The sequence below is a fragment of the Schistocerca piceifrons genome, chromosome 4 (assembly GCF_021461385.2).
Source record: "Schistocerca piceifrons isolate TAMUIC-IGC-003096 chromosome 4, iqSchPice1.1, whole genome shotgun sequence".
Taxonomy (NCBI): Eukaryota; Metazoa; Arthropoda; class Insecta; order Orthoptera; family Acrididae; genus Schistocerca; species Schistocerca piceifrons.
The window spans coordinates 633681453-633701398 of NC_060141.1; the positions used below are offsets into that span (position 1 = coordinate 633681453).

The following is a 19946-nucleotide window of genomic DNA, read 5'->3' on the forward strand; positions in this document are numbered from 1 at the left end:
GTTATTGTGCTAGTGATGACATTAAGGAACAGTTTGGTGTTTTGGATTGTACATTCCTTATTCATTCAAAAAACTAAAAATGATGCATAGTAAATCAAAGAAAGCTCAGGTGTGGTCAAATGTTTCAGGTGACAGGAAGTGATTTTAAATTAAAGCATTACTTTGATTAATTACTGCAGTGCATGGATGGTGGCATCTGTGCTTTAAAACTGTTTACACAGGGTACTTACTACAGGTGGACAATATGGCCAAATGTGACAAAGCACTCACTTTACTATAGTCTCAAAAACAGCATCATGAAATTATCAGTCAGCTCTTGTGTAACGGATTCAGTAAAATGGAGCAAAAGTGTTCTTGTTGTGATTCATAGTAAATTACAGTGTATTAGAGTGATATGGTATATGGTCAGTGTAGTCCTTTCATCTGTAAACGATGTAGTATGACTGAATAAAATCATCTCAGTTTTCAAGCTATGTGAGTTCAAATAAAATTCTCAATCTCTTGATGGCAATCTTCACCGTCTTTTTCAGGAGTATGTGCAACCTCTGTCATCGATTAGAGGGGGTCAAAACTATTCATGAACAGAAGGTGAGTTGGGCAGCTCAAAGCAGCTCCGCCCCACCTTGGGAACAAGTGATGTCAGGTGGCATGAGAGGCCAACGCCATGTTTGAAACTGCCACCGACTGGTGACCTCTGCTGTTAAGTCCCATAGTGCTCAGAGCCATTTGAGCCAAACTGCCACCCTTGTCTCCCTGCAAGCGTCCATGCAGTAGCCACCAGAAAGATCGCAGGAGGTGCACATCGGCACGGCGCGTCACGGACGGTAGTTGCCGCAAGTAGAGTCCCGTCCACCAGAGGGCACGCGAGAATTCGGACGCGACCTCTGCCGGCGTAACAACAACAACAACAACTCAGGCAGCACGGGCCGTGCCCAGTCAGTTAACATCGGGCATGCCTAGGACACAGTCCCGGTCTATACTAAGTGAAGTGCTACGTAAACGTGAACAGTGTTACTACACAATTGGCGACGAGTAGGGTCGTTCTTTCACGTGTTGCGTCGTTGTTCCGGTTTCGCAGCTTCTCTACGGCATGGAGGATTTAGTGCGGGTTTTGGTTGAGCAGCAGGCGGAGCTCATGGCCACCATGAAACAAGTGCTTCCGGCGTTGCTCTCCACGCCGTCTGCTCCAGCGCCGTTCCCTCCTCCCTTTCCCCCGTATGACGAGATGGCGGAGGATTGGGACACATATGAATATCGCCTTCGGCAGCATTTCCAGGCATTTCATGTTGCCGATGTGGAAGTATTCATGCTCTCTTCTTGTCTTGGATATCTCCCTCGCTGTATCACGTTTTGCGGCAGCTAGCACCGTTGCAGGAACCCTCGTCCTTGTCTTTTGACGCATTGTGTTCATTGCTGTCTTCATATTATCGCCGCCACACGCATGTTGTGGCGGCTGGGGTCGAGGTCTATCAATACAAGAAACAGCCCCATCAGTCTTACCGGGCGTGGGCCGCTACCCTGCACGGTCTTAGTCGCAAGTGTCATTTTGTCAAGGAGCAGTCGCGAGAGTCGTATGCCCACGTTATGGTACGCGACGTCATTGTTCGTTCGGCCTCTGATAGGGAGGTCCGGCAACGGGCCCTGCAGTTAGAAGACCATTCCCTTGAGGAAGTCCTGTCCATTGCTCAATCATATGAAGTCTCTCACGCTGCAGGTCAACAGCTGGAAGCGTGGTGCGACGTCGCGGCAGTTCAGGGTGGCGCGTCCGTGTCCACTGTGTCCGGGGTGGACGACGTGCGAGCGGTACAATCCGGCCGTTACGGCCGCTCCCGCACAGCGCGTAAACAGAATTCCGGCCGCCGGCCCCTGTTGCCATCCTGTGCATCGTGGTATATACATCATGATCGGTCAGAGTGCCCCCAGCGTTGGGCCATTTGTCGCAAATGTAATAAAAAAGGTCACATTGCAAAGGTTTTCCGCTCGGCCTCAAAAGAATCGAAGGAAGCAGGTACAGAGGACATGGATGTTGACATTCAGGAAGTTTCATTGGGCCAGGCTCCCGACGCATCGGCACGCAAACTCTTTATCGAGGTGTCGGTTCGGTCGCGCCGGTTACAACTGCAAGTAGATACGGGTGCGGCAGTTTTGTTGTTGAATGCACAAACTTATTCCGACCTTGGCTTGCCCCCATTGGCGCCAGTTTACCAGCATCTACGCGGTTATGGTAAACAGTTCATTCCCCTACTGGGTCAATTCACTACTGACGTGATATACAAATCAGTCACTCGGCCTATTACTTTTATTGTTGTCAGTGATGCGAGGTCCGCTAACTTTTTTGGCCTGGATGCCTTTCAAGCTTTTGGTTTTTCTATCGCTGACACCATACAGTTGGTCTCCGAAGTCGTTCCCTATCAATCATTGGAGTCTTTGATCTCAGACTTTCCAGATATCTTAGAGGAGGGCCTGGGACGTGTTTCAGATTTTGAAGCTCACTTAACGTTGAAGGCGTCGGCTCGCCCGCGTTTTCTACGCGCGAGGCAGATCCCCTTGGCTTTCCGCCCTCAGGTAAAGGAAGAGCTAGACCGGCTGACAGCCCTAGGGGTCGTTCTTCCCATTTCTTCTAGTGAGTGGGCTTCGCCCCTCGTTATTGTAAGGAAGCCCTCGGGAAAATTACGTCTTTGTGGCGATTTCAAGGCCACCATTAATTCCCAATTGGTGGTGGACACCTATCCTTTGCCTCGTGCTGATGAATTGTTCTCCGCCGCGGCCAGAGGCCAATAGTTTTCGAAAATCGATCTTTCGGAAGCTTATCATCAGATACCACTTGATGAGGACTCCAAATGGCTGGCGGTCGTCAACACCCCGTTTGGCCTTTACCAATACCAGCGGTTGGCCTACGGAATATCCAGTGCCCCAGCGATATTCCAGCGTTATCTTGAGCACGTCACGTCGACAATCCCTCATTGTATTAATTACCTGGATGACATAATTGTCACAGGCCGCAGCACGAAGGAACACTTGCACAACCTTCGCACCCTATTTCTCAAATTCAGGTCTGTGGGCTTGCGTTGCAACCTGCACAAGTCAAACTTCTTCCAACCATCCATTGAGTATGTGGGCTACACAATCTCTCGTCACGGCATCCAGCCACAAGGAAGTTTGGTCCAAGGTATCATCCACCTTCCTCGGCCAAAAAGAGTTACAAGCTTTTTTAGGCAAGATAGCCTATTACCACCGGTTCATTCCCAGGGCTTCCATCATAGCCCGCCCCCTGTACTGCGTTTTGCGCAAGGGTGTTCCTTTTGATTGGTCGCCTGCATGCGAGCGAGCGTTCACCTCGTTGAAGGGCCTCCTCACGTCAGCGCCTTGTTTGGCTACTTTTGACCCCCATAAGCCGTTGGTCCTGGCTAAAGATGCGTCGCAGTATGTGGTGGGGGCGGTCCTGGCGCATCGCAACGCAGATGGTTCCGAGCAACCACTGGCATTTGCTTCCAAAACTCTTAGTCCCGTGCAGGCCCATTACTCCCAGGTGGAAAAAGAGGCTTTGGTCATTGTCTACGCTGTTACCAAGTTTCACCCTTTCTTGTATGACACGAAGTTTCAGTTAATCACTGACCATAAGCCGTTAATATCGTTATTTGGCCTCGCCCCTCAGATTCCGGATAGGGCGGCCCACAGACTACAGCGCTGGGCCTTGTTCCTCTCTAAGTACCATTATGACATTCATTTTCGCCCTACCGGACAGCATGCCAATGCCGACGCTCTTTCCCGTCTTCCGGTGGGCCCGGATCCTGCGTTCGATCGAGAGGAGATTATGTGTTTTCATTTGATGTGGCGTCCCGCCAAGCGGTTGATGGCTTCCCGATCACTAGTTCTCGAGTCGCCAGTGAAACAGCAGCTGACCCGGTTCTCCGGCAAGTAGTTCGCCTCATTCAGCAGGGGTGGTCATCCCGCCCTCCAGGCCGGGCCTTGGACCCTCTTCGTAATTATTTTATTCTACGAGACCACCTCTCGGTCTTGGAAGGAGTTCTCCTTCTGGCTACCGATGATACAGCTCCTCGCATGGTTGTTCCTGCAAGTTTACGAACGGAGGTCCTCACGTTATTACATGTGGGGCACTGGGGTGTTTCCCATACTAAAACCCTTGGCTCGCAGACATGTGTACTGGCCCGGTATTGACAGAGAAATTGAGCACTTGGTGGCCGCCTGTTCCCAGTGTGCGAGCCAACAGGCATCTCCCAGGGCAGCGTTCTCTTCATGGCCGCCAGCAACCCAAGCATGGGAACGTGTTCACATCGATTTTGCGGGCCCGTTTGTCAATGGCTTTTGGTTCATTGTCATTGATGCTTATTCCCGATTCCCATATGTGGTTTGCTGCTCCTCAACCACTTCAAAAGTTGCAATCCAGGCACTAGCAAAAATCTTTTCTGTGGAAGGTCTGCCAATCACCCTGGTCTCGGACAGTGGACCACAGTTTATTTCGCAGACCTTCCAGGATTTTTGTAGGCTCTTCGGTATTCGGCACGTTTGCTCTCCCCCCTTCCATCCACAATCGAATGGGGAAGCCAAGCGCATGATGTGCACATTTAAGACGCAGATGAAAAAGTATGTGCACGAATTTCCTGCGGAGGAAGCATTGACGTTTTTCCTGACGGCATACTGGACCACACCAATGGGAGAACGCAGCCCCGGAGAGCTCCTCCATGGGCGCCAACCTAGGACTCTGCTGCACCTCCTCCGGCCTGGTCCTCGCCAGTCTTCGCAAAGTGGAGTACCTGGGTTTCCACTGGGTATGTCGGTCTGGGCCCGTGGTTTTGGTCACAATCCATGTTGGATAGCGGCGGTGGTCCTGCGCCGAAATGGCCGCCGGCTCTATACCTTGCAGGCGGGGGACCGGGTGGTACGTTGCTCACCAAAATCAGCTACGTCCACGTTTGGGCACCCACCCTCCGACCTCTCGGACACCGGCTTCCCCATTGCCGGCACCTGTGTTGGTTTCTGAGGGGACATTACCGCCTCTCCCCGCTGTGACTCTGCCGCACTGCGATGGTTCTCAGCCTTGGCAGCCTCCAGTAGCTCCAGCACTAGCATCGCCATCGTTCGAGATGCCCCAGCGAGAGCCGTCCCCTCTCTCAGGCCCGGTTTCTCCGGAGGCTGGTTCACCTGTGGTCGTCCCTTCCCCATCGTCCCCGCCACTGGGTCTTGCCCCTCCCAAAGTGGAACAGGATCCGGCGTTCAACAGCTTGACGCCCATTCTGTCCCGGGCTCCAGTGGAGGGACGACGTGGGCCTCTTCGTGTGGGTCACTTCCAGCTGTATTTGAAGGTTCCGGCACGAGGGTTGACGGATCCCCTAGACTCCGGCCTTCCAATGGATGTGGAGGTCATCGCTCCTGCCCGACGCACCACCTTCCGACGCAGTGGATCGCAGTGGCTTCGCTCCCCGAAGGAGGAGGAGTGCAGTAGCCACCAGAAAGATCGCGGGAGCGCACATTGGCACGGCGCGTCACGGACGGTAGTTGCCGCAAGTAGAGTCCCGTCCACCAGAGGGCACGCGAGAATTCGGACGCGACCTCTGCCGGCGTAACAACAACAACTCAGGCAGCACGGGCTGTGCCCAGTCAGTTAACATCGGGTATGCCTAGGACACAGTCCCAGTCTATACTAAGTGAAGTGCTATGTAAATGTGATGTTACTACAGTCCATCTTTGCTTCCTTTCGATATCCAACCCCCCCCCCCCCCCCAAAAAAAAAAAAAAAAAAAAACCCTCTCGCCATACTAAGTGTATACCCATGGTCTCTGTTGAAATTGTTGCTGTTTATTGTAATCTCAGCTGCCTCCTCTATAACAAAAGGGTGGCAAGTCACCATTCTTTGATTTTTAGCTGAGCAGAAGGCTAGCGTGGTCATTAAGTGTACAGGAAACTGACAGACTGATTGGTCCTTGAACATCTATAATTTTCACCACCCTGTACACAAGAAAGCTGTACTGAACACATTAGTTCACAGAGCAAAAGTTATTTCTGATGAAGACCGCCCACAGTGTGAATTGCAGTGCTTGAGACATGTTCAGAGATTATGGTTAGAGCAAGAGAGACAGTGCAAACACTTTCAGGTGCCAACGGAGAAAGTCGCCTTGTGAATCAGCAGAAGGGACCAAGCTGCTATTTCCTACCATATCATGTGACAACGAGCAGCAAGTTAGAGCATGTGCTGCAGTGGCATGGACTGAGATCAGTGTTCCGCCCTGCCCTTGAGGTGTGAGATATGCTGCGCCTTGTAAAGACGACATACCCAGTGTGTGTAGTATCCCTTGCAAATCATACAGCATCTACATAGATCAGACAACTCGTACGACTGCAGAGCGTTGCACTGAGCACAAGTGACATGTTAAACAAAGGGGGCTATACAAGTTGGCCATATATGAGCATTGCATGGAAAATGGACATAAAATATAGTTTGAACACATAAGAGTCTTGGCTTATGCATGAACATATTCTGTAATAAAGGAGGTGGCTGAGATTAGAATGAACAGCAACAATTTCAACAGAGATCAGGGGTACACACTTAGTAGAACAGGAGGATAGGCTTTGGATATTGAAAGGAAGCAAATATGGATGCTTGACACTTGTAGGGAGGTGGGAGCTATGATTTTAAATGGTGCTGGCCCCTCCTGCCACCTGGCATCGCTTGTTCCCATTTCAGGCCAGAGCTGCTTTGAGCTGCCCAACTCACCTTCCACGCACACATCATTTCAGCCCTCTCTAATTGGTGTCAGAGGTGGTGGAAAACTGTACAAGCCCTGGCAATCATTGGTTTTACTCCTGACTGTGATGACAGGAATTGCCATAGAAACCTTCAGAATTTTATTTGAGTTGATGAGGCTTGAAAATCAAGAATATTTTATCCAGGCATGCTGCTGCAAAATACTCTGAGGTTGTAGTATGACATTTGACCTAGGGGGGAAAAAAATGAACTGCAGCTTATTTTATACCGTCTTGAGTTAGTACAGTAAGGAATACATTGAAAGGAGCAGGTATAATGGAGCAGCATTGTACTGCTTAGGTAAAACTAAAGAGCATGTTGCTATTGTATTGAAAATGTCTGTAAAACTGTGTAATTATTAGTCAAGAAAACAATTGTAAAAAATTTATGAGTTTAGGCATTAATTGATATGCAGAGGCATTTCAAAATTAGAAACTTTGTGTCCAATTGATTTACATTCACACAATGTATTTTTGTTGTATCACTGTTGACAAAACTCGAGAGACATTCGGAATAGCCACTTGCTCTAGAAAATATTCAGCAAGGAGTGAGGTAAGCCATGCAAGTAACACTGCCCCACGTAGCAGCCCAAGTGCAAGGCACTAAGTGCGCAGGTAGCCATATTATCAATAAAGATGTAGTGGTCAACCCAGCTAATAGCAGATACTTCTGCTGCAGTCAGTGTATACGGTGCACATTAATAAAACTAACAAACTGCAGGGATGTATTTCTGACGGAAAATGGGGGGAAAAGAGGTCCTGTGAGAATGTGTCCGGAAATACATAGTTGCCATGGCAGATGTCAGTGTTGAGAAACAGCTGAAATTGTTAATATTGAACATGATGTAACCCCTGTCAGGTTCTCTATTGAATTTGCAGCTGAGTTAGCCTCTCTTCTTACTATGACGTATCGTAGATCCTTGGAACAAAACACCATGCCCAGTTTTTTGAAAAAAGGCACAGGTCACACCCATCTACAAGAAGGGTAGTAGAAGTGATCCACAAAACTACAGTCCAATATCCTTGACATCAATTTGACGTAGAATCTTAGAACATATTCTGATCTCAAACATAATGAGGTGTCTTGAAAAGAATGTCCTTCTCACTGCCATCCACCATGGATTTAAAAAGCATTGAACACGTGAAACCCAACTTGGATTTTTCTCACATGGCATACTGAAAGCTTTAGATCAAGGCAACCAAGTAGATGCAGTGTTTCTTTCTTTCTGAAAAGCATTTGACTCAGTACCACACTTATGGCTTATTGTCAAAAGTATTTTCATATGGGTATCAAGTAAAGTTTGTGACTGGGTTGAGGAATTTTTGGTAGGGAGAACACACCATGTTATCTCGTATGGAGCATCGTCAGACATAGGAGTAACTTCGGGTGTGGCCCAGGGAAGTGTGCTGGAAACCTTGCTGCCCGTCTTGTACATTGATGACCTTGCAGACAAACAGCCTCTTTGCAGATGATGCAGTTATCTATATTGAAGTAGTGTCTGAGAGAAGCTGCAAAAATATTCAGTCAGATCTTGATAAGATTTCAACATGGTGCAGAGATTGGCAACTTCCTCTACACGTTCAGAAATGTAAAATTGTGCACTTCACAGAATAAAAAAATGTAGTATATCCTATGACTATAATATCAGTAAGTCACTGTTGGAATTGGCCAACTCTTACAAATACCTGGATGTAATACTTTGTTGGGATACAAAATGGAATGATCACATAGATTCAGTTGTGGGTAAAGCAGGTGGTAGACTTCAGTTTATTGATATAATAGTCGGAAAGTGCAATCAGTCTACATAAGAAATTGCTTACAAATCAGTCATGCAACTGGCTCTAGAACATTGCTAAAGTGTGTGGGATCCATACCAGATAGGACTATAAGGGGATATTAAACATGTGTAGAGAAGGGCAGCACAAATGGTCACAGGTTTGTTTAATCTGTGGGAGAGAGTCACAGAGATACTGAAAGGAACTGAGCTGGAAGACTCTTGAAGACAGATGTAAACTATCCTGAGAAAGTCTGTTACCAAAGTTTCAACAATCTGTTTTAAATGATTACTCTAGGGATATAGTACAACCCCTTATGTATCCCTCACATAGGGCTTGTGAGGATAAGATTAGAATAATTACTTCATGCACAGAGGCATTCAGTCAGTCATTCTTCCTGTACTCCTTACATGAATGGAACAGGAAAAAACTAATAACTGGCACAATGGGACACACCCTCTGCCATGCACCTCATGATTGTTTGCAGAGCATAGATGTAAATGCAGATGGTGCTGACGAATAACAGTTTCTCTGACCACATGCTGTGAGGTCCTTGTATGTTGCAGGCTGTGTGATTGACACTGCATAATGTAAGCATCTGAATGCTCCAGTAGTCATGTCAGGAACAAGCTGAGATTGTGTATTTGTACAGCCAAGGTGATGGAAACAGTCAAGAGGCACCACAGCTATACAAAAACAAGTACCCTCACAGACACCAGCTGCATCACATAACATTTCAAGCAGTTTTTGGGAATTTGTGTGATCACGGGTCCTTTCAGACAGACAATTGTGCAGGGAAGTGGCTGGCTTTGAGGACCATGTTCTACAGGATATTGAGACAAAACCTATTACAAGCTCCAGGCAAGTGGCCCGCTAACGTGGTGTAAGCCAAAGTATGCTTATGTGCATCCTGCATGATGACTGCTGCTATCCCCGTCACTGGCTTGAAATATTGTGTGATATGGTTGGTGTCTGTGAGGGCACTTGTTTTGGCATAACTGTGCTGCTTCTCGGCTGTTCCATCCACTTGACCATCCTGACATGAATACCAGACCAGTCTGCTGTTTTGTTAGTGTTCTCCCTGTGTACCATAGAGAAATACAAATACAAATGGACACTTATTTTGTCTTCATTAAGAGCTGCATTTTAGTATAAACTAGTACTGTTTGTCTTCCCCTACCACCTACCCTCTCTACCTGACAAAGTATGAGGTATGTCCAAAGGAAAAGGTACAAGACAATACTGCGAGTAGAATTGAAGTCTTCATTCAAAAGTAATCACCAGAGGGCTGAGCACAACCATCCCACTGTTCCATGCTCCGAAGGATTCCCTGTTCCGAGAACTCCTTTGGCTGTGATAGGAGCCAGACCTCCACTGTGTCCTTCAGTTCATTGTGTGAGTTGAAGTGCTTCCCTTTGAGATGTTTTGGTGGACCCAAACACATGGAAGTTGGTGAGCATCACCTGGCCTGCCAAGGGCACAGCTTTGAATGTTTTAGAGGGGAGGTGACGATGCATGCCTTGGGCTTGAAGTCGTTGCACCAGCTCTTGTCACAGGGGCAATCCGCTCCAGGAAAGCAGGGTCTTCATAATATCGGAACAGGTCTTGCAGTGTTAGGCCCCATATGCAGTGCCTTTTGCAGTTTGCTGAGATTCTTCGGCACCCACTGTGCACACAGCTTCTGGTAACCAAACCTATCATGCACAGTTGTCCACACTATTCCAACAATAGCCCTCACCATCACTGTCAACATTTGTCAAGTGACACATTGATCATTTCTCACACCAGGTTGTTCACCTTGTCAAAGAGTTTGGCCATGATTACCTTGTTTGCTAGCCTGGTCTAAGGAGATCCCTCATACACTTCCAACCTTCACAAAAACAACTGCTCCACTTTTTCACTGACATGTCTAACACACAGTCTTGCCCCGTATACAAATGCCACCTGTCAATAAATACTGGCCATTCTAACCCTTTCGCAGTTAGAAATCCGATAACATCTTGCTGCTCCTCTTCACTGAATTTTGCAATGTGAACACTTGTGTCAAATAGGTGGATCACAGAACTGCCTGCTTCTCTCTTGTGTCATGTGCCTGCACACATGCACAACCATACCACACACTACATTCGCATCCCTAGATGTTGTGCTATTTTATCTCAAAGCAGCATATGCAAACTTCAACTGGTTTGGTTGTTATGACATTTCATACCTTTTCATTTGGATACACTTGAGGATAAACAGAAGATAAATCAGACAATAACTCAAGTGAAAAGCAACCCACAGCTTTATTCAAAGTGAAACAATGCATTGTATTTATTCCCAAAAATCATCTACACTAAGATTTGTTCTGTGATATTTCCTACACAAAGCAGACTGTTAAGTTCATAGTAGCTTGCATATGAAGTCAAAGTCAACATTCTGCACCTTTCAAAATAGATCAGTGGAAAATGCTGCCGATGTTTAAAAAGACCTAACTATCATGCTTCAAGAGAGCAAGGTGGCCCATAGATTTGGCACTGAATTTGCGTTTAGGAAGGCAGTGACTCGATCACTGTTAGGATGATCACATTTTGGTCTTCTGTGATTTCCTGAAAATTGCATAAGCTAGTGGCAAATATTGGAATGATTCTTTTCAAAAAGACATGAATGGTATGCATATGCCATTAAAGTTTGTTTTCTATTTCTGTTGATGTCATCATTGACGAGACATTAAACTCTAATCTTCTTTCCATTTCATTTGGGAGAGGGGCATTGACACTTCATTGTGAATAATGCATCACAGTCGCCTGATTGTATTGTACACAGAATGGTTTGCATTTGAATGCTTCCAGTGAAAAGATACTTACAAGGCTAATTGCCAGAAGCACCCAGTCTGACTAGAGCAATATTCATCCTATTCCCCTGACTTCCAGTCTATTCGTAAGGCACTTTTCAAGGTAAATTTGTCACAAAGACAGAGCTTGGGATAAATACAGTTAATGCAGCAACTAGCAAAATAAAGTGATACTGCCTGGACCAAGACACTGATGTTAAGCAGAACACATTAAATGTCTTCCATTAAAAAATCAGAGTATCTTGTTAATAAAAAGGATGAAGTTCTCGTAAAACATAAGAAAATGCAAGGTCAGACGGACTGTCAGCAGATAGTGTTGGGATGGTAGAGAAGGTGAATGGTCAACTTTGGTTTATTGAGAGAATTTTAGCTAAGTGCAGTTTATGTGTAAAGCAGGCTGCATATAGGACATTAGTCCTACAATAATTTATAAAATTTAGAAACTTCAGAAAAATGTTCTTATGGTATGTAGTAGTAAGAAACAGAAAAATACTCTTCTTCTCCCCCCCCCCCCCCCCCCCCCCCCCCCCACTACCACCACCACCACCACCAAAAGTAAATTTCCACCTTTTTTTCAAAAAATGGTTCATTTTTAGAAGAGAACTGTAATTACAAAACAAAATTCCTGATAAAATTGTACACAAAAAATATCTTGGGCATATTTTCAGTCAGACAAATAGCTGTAGAGATATACAATTTGGAATAGAATTCTGTTGATGCATAATTTTTGCAGCGTTTGTTGTTTAACCAGTTACATAAATAAGGAGAGTAATTCAGTATATAGAAATATTTTCTTTATTTTCAACTTGATAAAATTTATTGTGTGTACAGTATTTCTGAAATCAGAATTAGGTGCCCAATAATGAAAACAAGAATTTCCAGTTCTTGTTCACTCACTGTTTCCCCACCACTGTTGCTGCTGTTTATCCCTACATGTGTCCAGTTTTGTTGAGTTTATGTTGTGAACTTATTAAAGCTGTGTAGGATGTTGAGTTTATTGTTATGTAGTATTTCTTCTTACTCTCTTTTCATTTCTATGGACTGAGAAAAGAATGATGCTGGATCCTATGACCTGTTTCATTTGCGATACATCTATTTTAGAAGGAGAGAGATCAAAAGTGACAAAGGGGTTAAAAACTTTTATACGTGTCAGCAAGGAATGGAAGTACAGTGTAAAATTTGTGAATGACTGCTGTAAAAGATGTTAAAAGATGTGGGTATGATTTATATAGCTTGAGTATGCCATTTTACATTACTGTCTGTCACCTCAAATGTCTCTTCTTGATGAATTATTGTATTGCTACTTCATTCTGGTGTTCCGGATCCTCCGTGTCACTGCCATGCTCAAACATCGAACTCTTCCGGACTTCATTCCTTCTTGCAGGGAATGCTAAATAGATCATCACAACTTCTACTCCTAGCTATGAAATGACTGAACAAACTCTCATTTCAACTTCTCATTAACATCTATTACAGTAGCTCAAATAGGCTATATCAGTGAAACCTGACATCAATCGTTAAAACACATCTGACTTACAGGTCCTACAGACAGTCAATGGTGTATTAAAAGATAGTTAATTTGTCATGATGCTGATGATGATGGCATTGTTGGTAGGCTGCATATTCCGGGCAGTCCGTGACACCTTCAACTGGAGGCATCACAGTCTAAACACGCACACCAAACTGGTAGATCCCATGCAGTCACCTCCAATGTGCCTCAGCTGTCCCATAACATTTGTGCCAAAATAAAGAGCATCTGACAGTCTCTAATTTCAGCTTACACACTATTTCTACCTATTTACTCTATTGTGAACATCTGTTGCTGGGAAGATTTTTCATAGTGGACCAGGACACTTGCTAAAACATCCTGATACACTACAGAAGGATGAAGCTAATACTATTCTCTCTTCTACACATTGTTGGAATGATTGACATGCATAACTAATTACACAGAAAGGTGCACAAGTATATGAGAAAAATCTAAGATCATCTTTATCCTATTCATTAAATTTCAAAAAAGATTTTTCATATATGCTGAAAAATGTGAGTTAGAAGCTGAAGGAAAAACATCAATCCAGAGATGTCATGGAATGTTTGCAGTTTGTGCTTTAACTCTGAAAGACACACTGCTTGAGAAAGAAAAGAAATGCAATGATGATTGTGGTAGCTGCAGAGGCTCATTATCATCAAGATTCCTATGCTAAATTAGCGTAGAACCCGCCCTCTATTTGAAAAAGAGGCTGCCCTTATGGTTCCAACTTTGATGGTGCTGTCTAAGGCATGTACTGTTTTGCAGGTTCTTTGGACAAATGCCAATTTTCACTGCCAGATTTATTGCAGAAAGTCAATGAAAGCCTTCCAGAATGAGATACAATGGCCATAAAATCTAAAAACAAACTGGCTGAACACTATGGTGATGGAGTCCTGTTCAATTGTTCAACAGATGTTTAGTTCTCATGACAAATGATTTTGATTCCAATGTAAATGCATAATATTGAACAAAAACTGTGTACTAGATGTTTTGAATCAACAAGTGACAGTTCTTTGGAATTTCACTTTATTTTAACTTCAGATTTTAATATTAACATTTATGTGCTACATATGTTTCTGTATGTACAAAAGGAAACTAGTTTTTCATAAAAATTTAAAAGATAAAAAGAATTAAGGGGTGGGGAAGGGGATGCTCAACCATTAGGGGAGGGAACTTTTCTCTTTCTGACTACTACATTCCCTAACAGTGTTTTCCCAAAGTTTCAGAAGTTTATGAATTATTTTCCCAATTTTTCCTAATTTGCTGAGGGTATTAGGGAGTTTCAATGTTCCCGTGTAGAACACTTGTTTTAATTTTCCCCATAGCTAGAATTCCAGAGGTATTAGAGCCAGTGAGCATATACTAATGAAGGATCCTGACTTAACCTCAGAAAAGACTTATAATTGCTTAACACCAATTAGTTTGTCTTAATCTCACAAAGACATATTTAATTTCATACAAGCAAGAAAACCTGCTAGCACTGTAAGCAGATGTTAGTGGTCATACATAAAATGAAACATGACATGTAAAATTCCTTGGAGTTCAAGTGGTAACATGTTAAAAGGTAGACAACTCTAAACTAATTAAGAAGCTCAGTTGGAAACATTAGTAAAGGGTGTAAATTTCCTAAAGGAGTTCAGGTCAAATCTCTTTTTTTTCCATTTTTAAACATTTTACAATGTAATTGATGTCATCATGCAAAATTACATAAAATACAGCACATAAAAACATATACGTAGAAAATACATGGACATTTTATGAAAAAAAGTGTGATGGTTAAAATATTTGCATAACAGAGCTACAAAACTGTAACATTCTCTCACATAAGAGAGTCAGGAAATAGGGCCATCTTTCCAGCATGTATGAAACTCTTCTGGCATATAAAAAGCCTTAGCTTTTAGCCACTTCTTTGTAACAATTTTAAAAGCAGATAGTGGAACACCATATCTCTGTGAAGGCAATGAATTAAAAAACTTAACTTCTAAGTACTGCTAGTTGTTAATTATCTTGTGAAGCCTAGTTACAGGCATGTCTATTTTTCCTTCCTGTCATGTGCCCTGCAGATGTACAGGGTTATTACAAATGATTGAAGCGATTTCACAGCTCTACAATAACTTTATTATTTGAGATATTTTCACAATGCTTTGCACACACATACAAAAACTCAAAAAGTTTTTTTAGGCATTCACAAATGTTCGATATGTGCCCCTTTAGTGATTCGGCAGACATCAAGCCGATAATCAAGTTCCTCCCACACTCGGCGCAGCATGTCCCCATCAATGAGTTCGAAACAGTAAGGCTTCTGCTTTAGCCTTTTCCGTAAGATTTTCGAAACCGTCGGCTGTGGTACGTTTAGCTCCCTGCTTGCATTATTCGTCGACTTGCACAGGCTACGCATGAAACTTGCCCACACGCGTTCAACCGTTTCTTCGCTCACTGCAGGCCGACCCGTTGATTTCCCCTTACAGAGGCATCCAGAAGCTTTAAACTGTGCATACCATCGCTGAATGGAGTTAGCAGTTGGTGGATCTTTGTTGAACTTCGTCCTGAAGTGTTGTTGCACTGTTATGACTGACTGATGTGAGTGCATTTCAAGCACGACACATGCTTTCTCGGCTCCTGTCGCCATTTTGTCTCACCGCGCTCTCAAGCGCTCTGGCGGCAAAAACCTGAAGTGCAGCTTCAGCCGAACATAACTTTATGAGTTTTTTCTACGTCTCTGTAGTGTGTCGTGACCATATGTCAATGAATGGAGCTACAGTGAATTTATGAAATCGCTTCAATCATTTGTAATAGCGCTGTATTTATTTTCTTAGGAATTGGGGAACATTTGTGTTGATTTTCTTATATGTGTAATAAACAACAGAGTATAAATAATGATGAGATGGTCAGTGTTTGTAATCATTGTAGATTTTTGTGAATAAGCCTTCTGAATTGGTTAATATATTTGCTTATAAATAATAACATTTCAGCTGCTGCCATTATCAGTTCAAAACTTAAAAGCTTGTAAAACAATATTCAGTGTCCATTTCAATGAAATATGTGCATAAGCTCTTAATTTGTTTGATTCCCCCATTTAGTCATAAGTTTGATTGAAACTTACATTAAATATTATGAAAGGGATAGTTGCTCTCACCATGTAGTGGAGATGCTGAGTCGCAGAAAGGCACAACAAGAAGACTGCCAGGAAGTTAGCTTATGGCCAACAAGGTCTTTGTTACATTCCATCCTGGATTTTCCATTGTTTGATATTGCATTGAATATTGTTTTATAAGTTCTGAACTTCGATCTGATTATGATGGAAGTTGCAGAAACCTAATTACAAATGAAGAAATATATTAAGTGATCTAGAGAGCTTAATTCAGTGGAATAAGTCTTGAAATTATGTCTCATTGTGTTGTAAATTCTCTCTCATTGTTTTGTCTTAAAGATGAGAGTCATAAATTATTTAGTGCATTTTCACTCACTGTTGTTTTGTGGAATTATCTTCTGGGGCAATAGACTTAAAGTAAGAGAAATATTATTCTGCAGTCGTAAGCAATAAGAATATTGTATGAAAAGATGACTAGGCATTTCACGCAGGCCTTCTTAAGGTTGCGCTAACTCCTTAATGATTTTTATTGCTTGCAATAAGCAGTTTCAATAAAAAACTATGATCTACATAATCACACTACAGATACAAAAACAATGTTCATATATAATTCACCTCCTTGTCTAGGGTTCAGAATGGAGTTACATATCCTGGTGCAGACGTATTCACCAACTTTCTGACTAACATAAAACAAGAAGTTGTGAATCTCATATAAAGATCACAGCTCATTAGCTACACACTCTACAAATTATCTGAATTCAAACATGAATAGTTCTGTTAGCAGCAGCATGAGAAGTAGTGGTGTTCATTGTACTGCTACGTGATGAATAGTAATGTATTGTAAACAGGACTTTGTATTAACAGATGTGGGTAACTGTTTTCTTTGAAAGTGCCAGTGTAATCCAATAAATACTGAGGTAATAAGAAACAGCTATTTACTATAACTGAGGAAATAGTTCACTTTTTCTAAAAATTTACTGTGTTAAATTTATCTGGCATAAGCATTAAACAATATAGTTACAGACTGTTGTTAATATGGTGTACAGATTAATTTATTTTCTACAATGCACTTGTCTTGATTTCGCCCACATCCCTGATTGCTCTCATTTCTGGCAGTATCTACAGAACATGATGAATGAACGAATGATATGCTTAATGAGAGTTTTAGGGATTTGAATACTGATTTAAATGCCAGAGTGAGAGAAACCAGTCACAAAATGTGATCAACAAATTCCTCAACACTAACTAAATACAGTGTCTGAGGGCTGTACAAATATTCTAAAGCAGTTAATATAATTTTATGTTAATTTTAAATAGTATTGAAAATATTCTAACAAGGGATTAATACTTAGTGGCAGATTAAAACTGTGTGTCGGACTGGGACTCCAATTCGGTTCCTTGTCTTTTACGGGCAAGTCCCAGGTTTGAGTCACGGTCCAGCACACAGTTTTAATCTGCCAGTAAATTTCATCTCAGTACACCCTTTGCTGCAGAACAAAAATTTCATTCTGAAGAAGAGAGTAATGAGTTACAAACCATTTATCTATTTTTGTTTAGATAATCATTGTATCTTTTCTTTGTCGCAGATGTACGGCCTAGGAGGACCCTCTGCTTCGTAGTGTCAGTGCACTGATACTGCATGATTACAGTAACTGTAGACACACTCTGACAAATTATTTTTAATTTGTGCATAACGCTTTATACATCCAAGGAAATGAAGAATCGTTTATGTGTTGTTTGCAGTACATTTTTTGTGCTTTGAACATCATCAGCAAAGTAACTTTTGCAAACTGTTGGCTGAACAGCTAGAGGTAACTGTTCTAAGTTATGAAGCATAAATTATTTTTGTAAATGATTGGAATGATTACTATATCAGTAGTACACCTGTAACACTATAATAGTCCACAAAACTGTAAATATATTCTTCTATTGACAGGAAGAGTTTTTCTGTGCAATGCATAGTTTAAGGTATTTAATTGCTACATAATTTGGATTTATGTCAGTGCTGCAAGACTGTTTATAAATTCAGAAGATTTGGTTTAACTTGATGTCCATCCCAAAAATGGGATTTTCTTTCCAATGTGGAATTAAATGTGCATGTAACAAAAGGAACAACTGGCAGTCAGAGAAATTCAGAAAAGTAAATGACCAAATACTTCAGTGTCACACTGCTTTCCCTCCTCTTCACTCTTATCATTTTAAGAAGAGGGAATTTATTGCATGGACAGTAAGATGTAACAAGGAACTACATTTGTGTCTATTTCATGAGTCTTCCAATCATTTAACACCTCAATATTAATAAACTTATCTGTTGAATGTAAATGCAGCCTCAGTCCTACTGATATCTACAGTCATCAAATTTCTCTACTGGAAATTACTTATAGTTTTAATGTCTCTTCATGGTACACATCTTACATACTGTTGTAGTTTCTCATTAACTGTAATAACACAGCTATATGAGTTTCAGAATATCTTAAGAGAGAGGAGAGAATTGCAGTCCCATACCTGTTAAAGCCATTTCCATGGTATACAAGTAACAAACAGTAGTCAGCATGCTTTGTAACTGCTAGTTGTTCCAAAGATGTCATCCTTGTATTATATTTTTATTGGCAAGAATTTACCGTACATTTTAGGAAATTATGAATTTAATGTTTGTGACATTATTGGCGATATGCATATCATCTGGTGTTTAAAAATATCTATGAAAACTGCCAGAAGTATCTGGTAAAAGTTCGTTTAGCATATTGAACTTATCGGAGTTCTAAATATTTGTGCAGAGCTTAGTATTCTGCGTCTTTCAGATTTATTACTTTATTACAGCTGATAGTGTGATTGGCCAAAGTTAACCATGTTAACTATAGAATCAAATCACTGATACACGGGCCTGCAGTGTTTTTGGTGGTGTAGTCATCAACAAAGAGCGATTAGAGCAACAATCCATGAGCTTTGGGGCAGTTTATATAAGTTCTGGTTTATGTGCATAATATGAGGATAACTGAATCTATCATCTACCAGTGTAAAAAAAGGAAAGGGAGCATATATATGTATTATACACCTTAAAAATGTTTAGTTTGATTTTCTAATTAAAGAAAAAGAAAAAAAGGTTTTTGTAGTCCTGGAAGGTAAATGCAATCTGAAAATATTTTATTAATTTAAAGTTTTCGGTAGATTCCACTTTGGACTTCTTGTGGACAAAAATAATTGCTTGACTGCTTCATTGCTAATATCTAGCCATTTTCCCCAGAAAAATATCAGTATTGGAAACTGGGAAACAATCAAGATGCTCAGTCATTCTCTATTACAAACCATTGTGTTTAAACTAATGCACTAACATGTAGTTAAGAATAAATGGAGATGTGAAACATAAAAGATTGAATGAAATATTCTAAATTTGTTTGGGTTGTGATGTACAATATGAAGTGGTTGTGAGCGCACTATATATTACTTTTTGTTGTTATCAGATTGTAGGAAATATGTTCTGCAATTTGAAAGGCACATTTTTGACTTATATGCTCTTACCAAAGTTGTTTTCAATTGGCTTGATGTGTTGGCTGTGACAGAATGTAATGATAATTGTTGTGAATATACAACTGCATTTTTGATAAAAATGTTGTTACTGTATTTTTAAAATTGAATATGAAATGTTTTAACTTCATTTGCAATTAGGAAGAACTGTTGAGATTAGTTTCTAGGAAGAATGATTTTGGCTTCACAATGCTCACGCCTTATTGTATATTTGTGTTGCTTTGTAAAGTTTGTTTCCTTCATTTGGCAAAGAGTGATGTTTTAAAATGAGAATATTTAAGAACTGCCGTAAATATTGCTTTTAACTTAAATATTTACTTTCCATGTTGTAGATGAATAAACTTTATATAGTTTTTTTATTTTGTAAAAGTTTTAATAACTAAATAATGTGGCTGTGTCTTTTTTTACCTGTTCCTTGTTTATTTCTG

General features: G+C 41.8%; 1 protein-coding gene across 1 annotated transcript in view; it reads left to right on the plus strand.

The window, feature by feature from the left end:
* Window positions 1-17903, plus strand: part of LOC124794802 (transmembrane protein 245) — a 248886-nt gene extending 230983 nt beyond the window's left edge. The window contains exon 15 of the mRNA XM_047258459.1: window positions 17580-17903. The gene's annotated coding sequence lies outside the window, so the exon portion shown is untranslated. The remainder of the gene's footprint in view (window positions 1-17579) is intronic.
* The last annotated feature ends 2043 nt before the right edge of the window (window positions 17904-19946 follow it).